The sequence below is a fragment of the Dromiciops gliroides genome, chromosome 4 (genome assembly GCF_019393635.1).
Source record: "Dromiciops gliroides isolate mDroGli1 chromosome 4, mDroGli1.pri, whole genome shotgun sequence".
NCBI lineage: Eukaryota > Metazoa > Chordata > Mammalia > Microbiotheria > Microbiotheriidae > Dromiciops > Dromiciops gliroides.
In genome coordinates, this window is record NC_057864.1 from 451,359,030 (window position 1) to 451,370,674 (window position 11,645).

The 11,645-nt window shown below is 43.4% G+C and overlaps 1 protein-coding gene across 4 annotated transcripts in view; it reads right to left on the minus strand.

Annotated features, from left to right (window-relative positions):
• OTUD7B (OTU deubiquitinase 7B) overlaps nt 1–6,354 on the minus strand; it is an 84,745-nt gene extending 78,391 nt beyond the window's left edge. For 3 of the 4 annotated variants that reach the window (XM_044003036.1, XM_044003035.1, XM_044003033.1), the window contains exon 1: nt 6,216–6,354. The gene's annotated coding sequence lies outside the window, so the exon portion shown is untranslated. Of the gene's footprint in view, nt 1–5,589; nt 5,879–6,215 lie in introns of those variants that run through there. The other variant, XM_044003034.1, reaches the window with a different exon arrangement.
• Between the last annotated feature and the right edge of the window lie 5,291 nt (nt 6,355–11,645).

Below are 11,645 nucleotides of genomic sequence, written 5' to 3' on the forward strand. Positions count from 1 at the left end.
TGCATTCCAGGCACGGCAAATAACTTATACAAATGAAGTTAGTTAAGAGATGGCAAGTCTATTTCAGGAACAGCTAGTAGTACAGATTGGCTAAAAAGCATAATGAGTAAAGAGAAATATTACAGGATAAGGGTGGGAAGGTAAACTGGAGTAAAATTATATACGGCTTTAAATGTCAGACTGAGGGACTTGTATTTTGTCCCTGAGGCAACAGGTAGCCACAGATGGTTATTGAGGAGGGAAGAAACTCGGTCGCTCAGACTTGTGCCAAAGGCCTATTATTTCTGAGAGAGGGGAGTCTGGGAGCAGAAGAACAATTAAGAACCTATTATAACTGTCTAAACAAGAGGTGATTAGGACCTGCAAAACCCCAGGGGGGTCATGGACTGACTATTAGTCTTGAAAGTGAGGCCACACTGAAAAAGGTTTCCAATTCTATCAACAAACATTCCATTGTTGCCAAACTTTGATCCCTGGTTTTCCTAATGTTGCCCCAGACCACTAGGACACTTAGTATGTGCAGAAAGAAATGCAAACATACTTTATTATTTTGTATCTTATAACTTAGTACACTTCCTGGCACATAAGTGGCTTAACAAATCTTGTTGGTTATCAATCTGATCCAAATATTAAGAAGAAAATTTTCTAAGAAAACAATAAAGTTAAGAAATGCATATCAAAATCAACATGATTCCCAGCCTGGGTTCTCAGCTCTTTTCTGTCTAGATAGAACTTAGTCATTTTTATGGCTTCCACCAACACCTCAATATAATGACTTTCTGTACTTTGAGTCTGGTATTCACTCTTGTTTTTACATTTCCAACTACAGACCAATATTGCCATGTAAGTGTCATACCTTTATAGCAAACTTGATACATCCCAAACTGATCTCATTTCCCTCCTAAACAAGCTCCCTCCCTGGAACCACTTCACTATTGTCTTTCACTGTCACCAACATTCATTCTCCCTCTTTACTATCATATCAGTTAAATTTCTGTCTGGCTTTCAGTCTCCGCCCCCCCCCCCCATAATACTGTCCCAACACATCTAGCCAAATTTACTCTCCTATGCTCCCCAAACAAAACCTTAAGGAGATAACAATTTCTTAACTGCAACGCAAATTCCTACTTCCACACCTTCCCTCACGGTCTCTTCCATCTCATAAATTCTTTAGCTCTAAATTACTCACCTTACCAAACAAGCTCACCCTTCTTAGAATCCAAATTCTATTTATTCTTCAAGGTCTAGCTCAAATTCCACTTTCTTCAAGAAGCTTTCACTGATCTTTTTCCCCTTCTAAACTACGCCAGTACTTAGAGTCTATGCCAAATAATTAAGCACTCTTGCATTATTGGACAGTTTCCAGTATATCTGTCACCTGCCTAACTAGATAATAAGATCTTTGAAATTAGTGACTTTATCTTATACAAGTATGTTATCCTTGTACTCCTATCCTCACCATTCAACCAATGCATAGTAGGTCCTTAATAAATATTTGTCAATTGATTGTTCCCCTCTATTAGCACAGATAACTGAAAGCAAACTACTTCCAAGGGAAAATAAAGGGATGAGACAGAACCCTAGAACACACACAGTTAAGAACGATCCTGAGTAGGTGGAAGGGATAGAACCCGGTCTTTTTCAATCTCTGATTTCCAGAGTCCGAGGGGGATGACAATCTTCTCATCCAAGAGCTAAGTCATAATTTTTTTACTAATGACATCACATGTACACAGCTTTGGTAACAATTATGAGGTCAGGTGTGTTCAAGTCAACTGTTTTATGTGAAATAAGGGTAACAGTATTTTCTTAACTTTAAGGATCTAATTTTTCTCTTTTTTACTAAAATAGTCAAATTTTGAAATAAATTTACTCCAGAAGGAAAGATCTTGACAAATTCTGACTGAATCTGGTTATCTCTAATCCCCTCTTTTAGATACTAGTCTTTGGAAAAACAGCTCAAGTCTCATCGAATTGATGCAATTCAAAGGAGCGCTTGACACTTGTGACTGAAGGATTCATTCTGGCTACATGAAAAACCCATTGGCCTAAAAGGCTTAGAAGCCAGTATGGACCCTAGAAGGGGTTTGTCACAAGATATGTGGAGCAGCTAGATGGAGCAGTAGATAGAATCCCAGGACTGAAGTCAGGAAGACTCATCTTTCTGAGTTCAAATCCAGGCTCAAATACTTCCTAGCTGTGCTGACCCTAGGCAAGTCCCTTAACCCTGTTTGCCTCAGTTCCCTCATCTGTCAAATAAGCTGGAGAAGGAAATGGTAAACTCCAGTATTTTTTGCCAAGAAAACCCCAAATGGGGTCACAAAGAGTTGTACATGACCAAAAAAACAAGATATGTTTTTCACCAACATTCTTAGCATTGTTAAATTTCAGTTATCCACAAGTTGGGTTATTTCATAACACCATAAGGAAAAGTCCAGGTTGCTTCTACTAGGCTATTCAACACGCCACCACCCTAAGAGGACTTATAAGGAGCAGTGAGAAAAGGATGACTTCTTGAATAAGATAAATCCTCCGCCATCTTGGCTCTTGATAAGATAAATTTTGGCCTGGGTTTTGGAAGACACAGATTGGTAGAGAAAAAAGGGTAGTGGTATGTGCTCAGGTAATTCAAATTTTTAGAGTGGTATAAACAAAAGGTAAACTTGTTAGGGTTTTTAATTATAATGCTTTCAAAACCAAATCCTTCTTGCACACTATTCAGTTCTGGATTGCCTACAGCACTGATCCCCTACAATTTTTTTTTTTAATTTTTTTTTAAAGTGAGGCAATTGGGGTTAAGTGACTTGCCCAGGGTCACACAGCTAGTAAGTGTTAAGTGTCTGAGGCCGGATTTGAACTCAGGTACTCCTGACTCCAGGGCCAGTGCTCTATCCACAACGACATCTAGCTGCCCCGATCCCCTACAATCTTAACACAGAAGACTGAACATTGAATATACATGGATGATGGACCTCTCTTTTTGCTTGCATCGAGAACTTGGGGGAACTTTTAGTTATAGCCTTTGGGATCCCCAAATGTTAAATCACATTGAGATTGGTATAGAGAGATCTTTGTAAAATTAGGCTGCTTGAAACCTAACTGCTTCCACACAGAAAACTGAAGCCCCAGCCAAGATTCTCTGCATCTAAACTGGTTCAGGAGAGGAGATAGGTCCTAATATATCTGCCTCCCTCTCTCTGAAGCATAACTCTTAGTACATCATTCTGCTCAAGAGCCTACCATGGCTCTCTATTATCCAATGTTAACAAATCCAAACTCAGTCTGACTTCCAAACCCCCTCTCCTCACAACTCCATTTCACCATCACCTGCCATGACCTACCATCAGACCCTCCATTCTAGCCACTCTCACTTGTTCCCCCATTCCTCTCATGTATTTTGCTTATTCTCACCCACATCAACCTTCACACATGCCTTTACCTCTGCCTAGAATGTCCTTCCCTTTTTTTCTCTATCAATATATGTGGTCTTCCAAAACCCAGGACAAAAATCTGTCATATCCAAGAGGCTATCCAGTTCTCCTTGCTCCTTATGATAAATTCTCTCAGCACTTTCCACTACATTAACCTGCACCACTTCATATATTGTTTCATAACTATTAAACCATGTTCTGTTTCTTCAAATAAACCAAAAGCCCCACAAACAAGGGCAGTATCCCTTTCTATTGTGTTTAGATTCTGCAAAATTCACCAACAATATATCTCAGAATCAGGCTAATAAATACTCCCTGCCTCATCCTAATTCTTTCCCTGCCCCTTTGGGGTTTATTCAAACTATAGGCATTTCAACCAGGGGATTTGCTCCTGCCACAATTATAAATAGGACATGGGGCCTGTCAGTAATAATTGAGCTAACTCTAACACACACGAAAAATGAAGCATCTGAGTACTACTAATCTCTTTGGGTGTGTGTGACTTCAAAAAATAAAATCACATTCCACTCCCTGAATTATGTTTCACAAAGCATTGCTGGTGAAACAGAAAAGAGAAGAATGGAGTTTTCAGAATAATTTTTAGGTTGTCTATGCACTCGTACTTTTACTTCACCAATGTGACATTTATGAATCTAAGAGATCACACCAACAAAATCCAACTAAATTCAACACTGATTAGCCTAAACCATAATTCTATAAGAGGGTAGGGAAGTTCTTCCTAATGTCTTCATTTCACTGTGGATTTTAATTCTAGGGTCTGTGATAGAACAGTGTCTATATGTTCTGGGTCTGAGGGACTAATTTTTAGAGACTAGAGAAGAATGGGTGACAATGTAGTATAGTGGAGAAAGCACTAGGATCTGTAAGCAGAAATTTTACATTTTCTCAGAGGAATCTTTGGCATTAAACCAAAGGGACAAGCTCAATTAGGCAGAAATGTGAGTAACTGACTCAGCTCCGGAACAGTCTGCTCCCACCCCAACTCTCCTTCCCCACTCCAGTACAGAGCAGTCCCAAGTCAGTGGTCAACTTTTGACCATTCATACTAATGAAGGTCACGATAGTCCAAAATGGCAAATAATCCAAAACTTATTTGGAATGTATATTTTCCATTATCTCTTTCCCTTTTCAAATGTTCTTGGGTATTACTGGTATTGACTAATGTGTGTCAATTATTCAATTAACTTGGCCACCTCGGCCAAGATGCAAGACAAAAAATTGCAGACACACTTTAGAACTGTCTACATTTCATGTATCAATTTCGATTATTAGTAGTAGTAGTAGTAGTAGTACTAGTATTACTATCCATTATATAGCGGCATTATTGTGGCCAGCCCTTAATTCCACAATGGAAAAAAGCGGAGAAAGGTGTGAAGCTGGATGCTGAACTTCAATTATCAACTACTTGAGAAACAAGGAGGATAAACAGGTTAACTCAATAATCTGTTGGTGTAATTAACTTGTGGCTTATGCCCAGGGACATGTTTAAGCTACAAGCATGCTCCCTCTAAGTCATCCTAACTGCCTTCTTTTCCATCAATGGATGAGTCTTGGTCAGTAATAAACATGCATTTTCTCACTGAAACTAAGTATAAGGTTAGGGCAGAAAATCTTTAAAAAAAATCAAAACATTCCAGAACTAAAACGAATTGGGAATTAGCGTTCTGAATTGTCCATACCACCGTTCCCTCCACTGATGAAGGTGGTGACTAAGAACTGAGTGTACATTTCCACGACTCCCCCAACTATGGAAGAGGCTATTGTGAGACCTCGGGAAAACAAGCGAAAAGCAATCTAGCACGGGCTATGGTGGACTGACTCTGGGTCAATAACTCTACCCAAGGTGTTTACATAAAAAAGGAGGAAAATAAAGTTCAGCAACTTCTCCCCGCTCCACTCCGGTGCCCCGGGCCTCCCGCTGGTAGCCGGGTATCGGACGGCACGAGAACTCCGGGAAGAATTGGAGGACAAACCTTTCTGAGGAGGACCCCCCGCCTGATCGCCTCCACTTTAACAAGGCACCGGAGCGGAGGCCGGATGGAACCCGGCTAAAAATACCGCGGGCCGATAAACAAACTGGGGGCAGCCCGTGACCGCGGTCAGCCGGGCAGAGCCGCCGCCGCCGCCGCTCACTCACCCCTTCGTTTCTCAAGTTTCCAGCCTCCCCAGGCAACTTTTCCCTCGGCCCGGGGCGGGAGGGCGGACGGAAGGCCCCTAGGGCGCCGCTTCGGGCCGCAGATTGTACACCAACGCCGGCTGCTCGTTGCCAGGAGCGCCGGGCCGGGGGTCCGGTCCGGTCCGGCCCGGCCCAGCGGAGGATGTTTTTAACGGGGCAGCCTCGCAAACTTGGGGGCCATGGGGCTCCGGCCAAGCTCGCTCGGCCGAGCTTGGGAAGGTCAGGGGTGACCCCCGAAAGCCACCCCCGCACACCGACAAAGGGGTGGGGAAGGATTGCGACGCGGAGGGAGGCGGGGCGGGCGGGGGTCCGGCAGCAGACCGGCCGAAGGGAGGGAGGGGAGGGGATGGGCGGCCGCGCACCGCCTGCGTCCCGGGGGCGGGGGCTCCGTTGCCTTAGGCCTCCGGGGCGGAGCGTGAGGCCCCTCAGCCTCTCCTCGTCCCACGGCGGCCGGCGACGCCCCCCTCCCACCTCCCCCGGCCCGGCCCTCTCCCCCCCAGCCCTGGCGGCGGCGGCTCCTCACGAGCTAGTCCCGGCTCGCCAGTACCAAGACTTCCCTCCCCGCTCTCTACCAGCCCGGTACCCACTTCGACTCCGGCTGCTGGCCCTGGAGCGGCCACTCCTCAACCGTCCGGCCGGAAACTGGCGCCTGTTTCCGGCCGGAGTGGGTTGGTAGTGACACCTAAAGCGGCTGAGGCCGCCGCCGCGGCCGAGGCCGAGGCCGCCTCCGACTCGGTCCCGCCCCCTCCCGAAACCCCGCCCCCTCACTTCCATCTCTGCCGCCGCCACCGCCTTCGCCTCCGCCCCCGCCCCGCCTTGCAGTTAACCCGCGCGTGACCCTGTTTCTTCTCCTATCGGGCCAGCGGGCGCGAGCCGAGGGACTCCTGGTTGCCCATTTGTCTCCTCGGAACAGCCCCGAGCCGGGGCTTGGGGAGGGGGGGAGGGAGAGAGGGGGGGGGAGAAGGGGCAGATTAAATTATTCTGGTTTCCCATCCCTTCTCCACCCTTAGAAGGCAGGGACCCAAGACCCCCACTCCAGACCTTTCATTATTTAATGCACCTCTCGAAGGGTGGGGACCGTTGACTGGTACCTCGTACCGGGCGGCGCAGAAGCGGGCATTTCAGTAATACTTTGTGATGACGAAGGGCCATGCCAGAGGGAATTCCAAACGCCGTCCTGGTATCCCGACTTCCCGGCATCTCCTTTCACGCTAAATTAATGTTTATTACCCGAATTATGTTCGAGTGAGCCAGGATGCAACAGTGCCCAGTCAACCTGCCTATGTCCTCACTACCGCGGGAGGCTCACCTGATTGAGGCAACAGTCAGTCAACAAGCACTTAGGGTGGTTCTAGCTTTATACGGGGCAGTAAATGTATAAAGAGACAAACCACAGTGAGCCAGATCGGTCTAAGAAACCTTAAATCAATCAGGCCTCTGCCCGGGCCCTCCCGACTAAGGAGGAGCAGGGGCTTGGGTCCCCAGGGGTGCTGCTTCCAATGGGTATGAGCATTGCTAGTCTGCTCTAGCTTCCTTCGGTGTTTTAGCAATGCAAAGCTCTCCAGCTGAAGTACCAAACAAGAAGTCTGTTCATTACATTCTGTTTCCTCAACTGTGAAATAGCACCTGCCTATATAATATTTGCAATGCACTTAGCACAGTGCTGGGGCACAGTCGGTGCTTAATCAGTGCTTGTTCCTCATCACCCTCCCCTTTATTCACACCAGGCTCTAAAGTTTAGAGATTGGCTCAAGAGAATTAAGGCATTTACTGGGCCATAGGTGGATTTAATGGCATCTTGGGCTGGGGTGGGGGCCAGTTGATTACTCCTTACATTCCTGAACTAGGAAAAGCTTGCCTGATTTACCATTCCACTGGAGTATAGGGCATAAAGATAATGAACTTACTTCCCAGAATGTGAAAGCAGCACCACCCTCCCCCCCCAATATATGATAAATTTGCTCATACCACTTCCTTTATTCCCTTCTTCATATGTTCATCCAAAAAGATCCAGAGTGTCAATTTGAGAATTAGAGGCAACAAATAATATATTACTTCCTTACCAGTTAAAATGGTGGAAATTACAAAGCAAAACTGGGAAGCAGAAAGCAGATAACTCCAAAAAAGCAGACTGTTCTAAAAGCCTAGAAACTGAAATATCATGTGTGCTGGTGCTACTCCATGAACTCTGATGCTTAGGACAGGGCCTGATACATAGTAGTCACTTAATAAATATTTCTTGATTGAGTCTTCATTATTTATCAATGTATAGACATTAGTACTTGTTTGGCTGCCAATGATCTGCATGAGATATATTTTACAGGACCTGATAAGCACGTATCTCCCATATAGAAGGAATCAGGAGCATAAACCCCTAGTTTGGAGGATGCTTCTGTAACAAATGCCCTTGTTATACTTACTTAGTAAATACCTTTTCTAAAAGCCAATTAACTCAAACTAATAATCAATAGAGAGCACACAAGTTGGGGCTCCTCAGTGTTTTAGAAACTTCAGTACCCCTCAGGCTTCACACTAGAATCCTAATGGTATAATCATATATGTTTAACCTATATCTGATTGCTTGCTGCCTCAGGGAAGGGGGGGAGGGAGGGAATGAGTGACAAAAATTGGAACCCCAAACTATAGATAAAAATGTTTATTACTTTCAAAAAATCCTAATGGTAGTAGTAGATAGACCTCCTTCTAGGAACACAGTCTGCCAATGTATATACAGATTAGGGATGTGAGTCCAAATAGGTAGATGCTCCTACAATAATCTTTCCTGAACAAAGGCCCAAATTTAATACTAGGTCAAGCTACTGGTCAGAGACATTGAAGATATCACACTTTTAAAGGGTTCCTTAGCAATCTGGAGGTTGGGGGGGATGGGGGTTGCAGTTGCTTTGTGACTATTTCTTGCTATGATCACTCATTGTTATTTGTGCAATTGCTCAATGGATTGCTTGTTGTTGGTTCTCCCAGGCTATGTGGGCAGCAGTGTGGTCGAATGGGCTGTGAGCCAAGCCACCTGGGTTCTAGTCCCAGCCCTGCTCCTAGTCCACAGGGCAAATCCTTTCTTATTCCCGAGTCTCAGTTTCCCTTTAGAACCAGAGTAGAAAAAACCCTATTCCAGTGATGTGCATGCAGCCTACGGGCTCTACATCCAGACACCTGCTATTCAGAAATAAGAGAAAACAACAGGTAAGTAGTTTTGCTCCCAAACAGAAGAATGATAAGGAAAGAATGTAGAGACATGGGCGGGGAGCACTACTGGGGCCCATAAGGCAACACACCTTTTTGCCATTTAGCAAATGTCTCTGCCCCACTCTAAGAGACTGTTCTCAGTGACTCATCCAAAAAGCACCAAGGGCTCCCTCAGGAAAGTACAGCGACATTCTGTGCTTCCAAAGTACCCAGAGAAAGGTCAGAAAATTAGGGCTTCATGTCTTGGTGGAGAAACTAATCAGGGATCCTATCGACCTTGAAACTCAGGCACAGAAAGGGTAGGTTGAGTAAAGGAAAGGAGGAGCCCAGATAACCAGAGGGAATTCAAAGGATAGTCAGCTGTCAGTGACCGGGGATTTTTGTGATTTTTCATGGTGATAATTCAAACTTATTTCCTTTCCTTTTCCACAAGTACTACCTAAAATTGTGCTCTTGTCATTTAATGCCTAGATGATTACAACAGCAACCTTACTGTTCCTCCTGACCCTAGTCCCTTTCCCTTCCATTTCATCCTATATTCTTCTCCCTAAAAGACTACTCTATTCTTCACAAACCTTTAATAATTCCCAATTACCTATGGTATAAAATCCAAACCTCTTATCCTGGCATTCAAAAAGTACAATCTGACCCCATCCTAAATCTCCAACTATATATGTCCCACAATCCTTCTACATAATAAATCCTCTGTTCTAAGCATACTCATGTTTCACTATTCTCAAAATACAACTTGATTATCCTTTTTACACAAGCATCTCATAAATTTGTCAATCATCTACTTTGCTGCAATTCTTTTGAACCTGTCAGAATTGTGTCCCTCCTCATCTCACCTTCTCCTTAAAGCTTTCCCTGACCACCCACAACAAAAGTGATTTCTTCCTCCTTGGTATTCTTTTTTCAACACGTATTGCTAAAGTCCAGTTATGACCAGCAGAAGCCAACTCAAACTAACTTGGGAGAACCCAGTGTTAAATTTTCAGTGTGAGTATTAACACTTGGGAAATGCACAAATCAGGTCTTAATTTATTGTTTTGATAATTATCTGGACTTAAGAAGGTGGTGGAAGCAGTGTTAACAATGCAGATTAAACTTTAAAGTATGTTGTGGGTACATTTAAAAAAAAAAAGAGCCAGTGAATAAACATTTTACCAGCACACCTCCTTAATCTATAGGACATTGTGTTAAGTGGTGGAGGAAATACAAAGTTTAGATAAAACATTCCCCGGGGGCGGCTAGGTGGTGCAGTAGATAAAGCACCGGCCCTGGATTCAGGAGTTACCTGAGTTCAAATCCAGCCTCAGACACTTGACACTTACTAGCTGTGTGACCCTGGGCAAGTCACTTAACCCCCATTGCCCCGCAAAAAAAAACCAAAAACAAAAACATTCCCAGCAGTACCATATACAGAGCTGAGGGACTAAAAGTCAAGTCAAGAAGCATTTATTAAATGCCTATTGTGTGCCCAAAACTATGCTAATTATTAGAGATACAAAGGAAGGCAGAAACAGTCTGCCCTCAAGGAGCTCATAGTCTAATGGAAACAATGTACGCACAAAAATTATGTACAAACAAGATACATACAAGATAAATTGGAAATCATTTCATAGGGAAGGCATCAAGGGTGATCAAGAAAGATTTCTCGCAGATAGTGGGATTTTAGCTAAGACTTGAAGAAAGCCAGGGAAACCAGGAAGTAGGTGAGGAGGAAAAGAATTCCAGGCATGGACAACAGCCAGTGATAATGCACAGAATTGAGAGATGGAGTGTCTTTTGTGAAAAATAAGAAGGCCAGAGTCACTGGATCATAGAGTAATACAATGAGGAAAGTCAAGTGTAAGAAGACTGGAAAAACAGGACAGGGCCAGGTTATGAAAAGGTTTGTTTTGTTTAAATTTTTTTTTCAATTTAAAACATTTATTTTTTGTTTCCTTCCACCTGCATTCTTTGTCTTTACAATGTTGTTATTGTATAAATTGTCATTCTCCTGGTTCTGCCCACTTAACTATATGTCATTTCTTACAAGTCTTCCTAAGTTTCTCTGAAATCATCCCTTTCATAATTTCTTATGCTGCAGTGATGTTAACAATATATTCATATGACATAATTTGTTCAGCCATTCCCTGATTAATGGGCACAGCCTTAGTTTCCAGTTCTTTGTCACTACTAAAAAGAGCTGCTATAAATAGTTTTGTATATAGAGGTCTTTTTCCTCTTTCTTTGATCTCTTTGGACTTTAAGCCTACTAGCAGTATTGCTGTCAAAGGCTATATGTGCACAGTTTAATAACTTTGGGGGCATAATTCCAAATTGCTTCCAGAATATCTAGACCAATTCATAGCTCTACTAACAGTGCATGAATGTGCCTGTTTTCCCACAGCCATTCCAACATTTGCATTTTTTCTTTTCCATTTTTTGGGTCAACTTTGAGGGGTATATGGTAGAATCTCATCATTTTTTTAAATTTGCATTTTTCTAATTATTACTTGACTTAAAGCATTTTTACATGTCTATTCATAGCTTGGATTTCATCATATCCTTTGACCATTTATCAATTGGGAAGTGGCTTTTATCCTTATAAATGTCAAACAGATCCTCATATATCTTAGAAATGGGACCTTGATGCAAACTTGCAGCAAAGATTTTTTTTCCCCCTCAGTTAAGTATTTCCCTTCTAATCTTAGCTGCATTCACACCTACACTTTCTTCTCTTGGGAAACCTAACTTTTTTTTTTTTCAATTAACAAAAATCTACCTTCTCTCCTTCTCAGTTTCCCTGTCTCCCTCTCCCTTTGAAA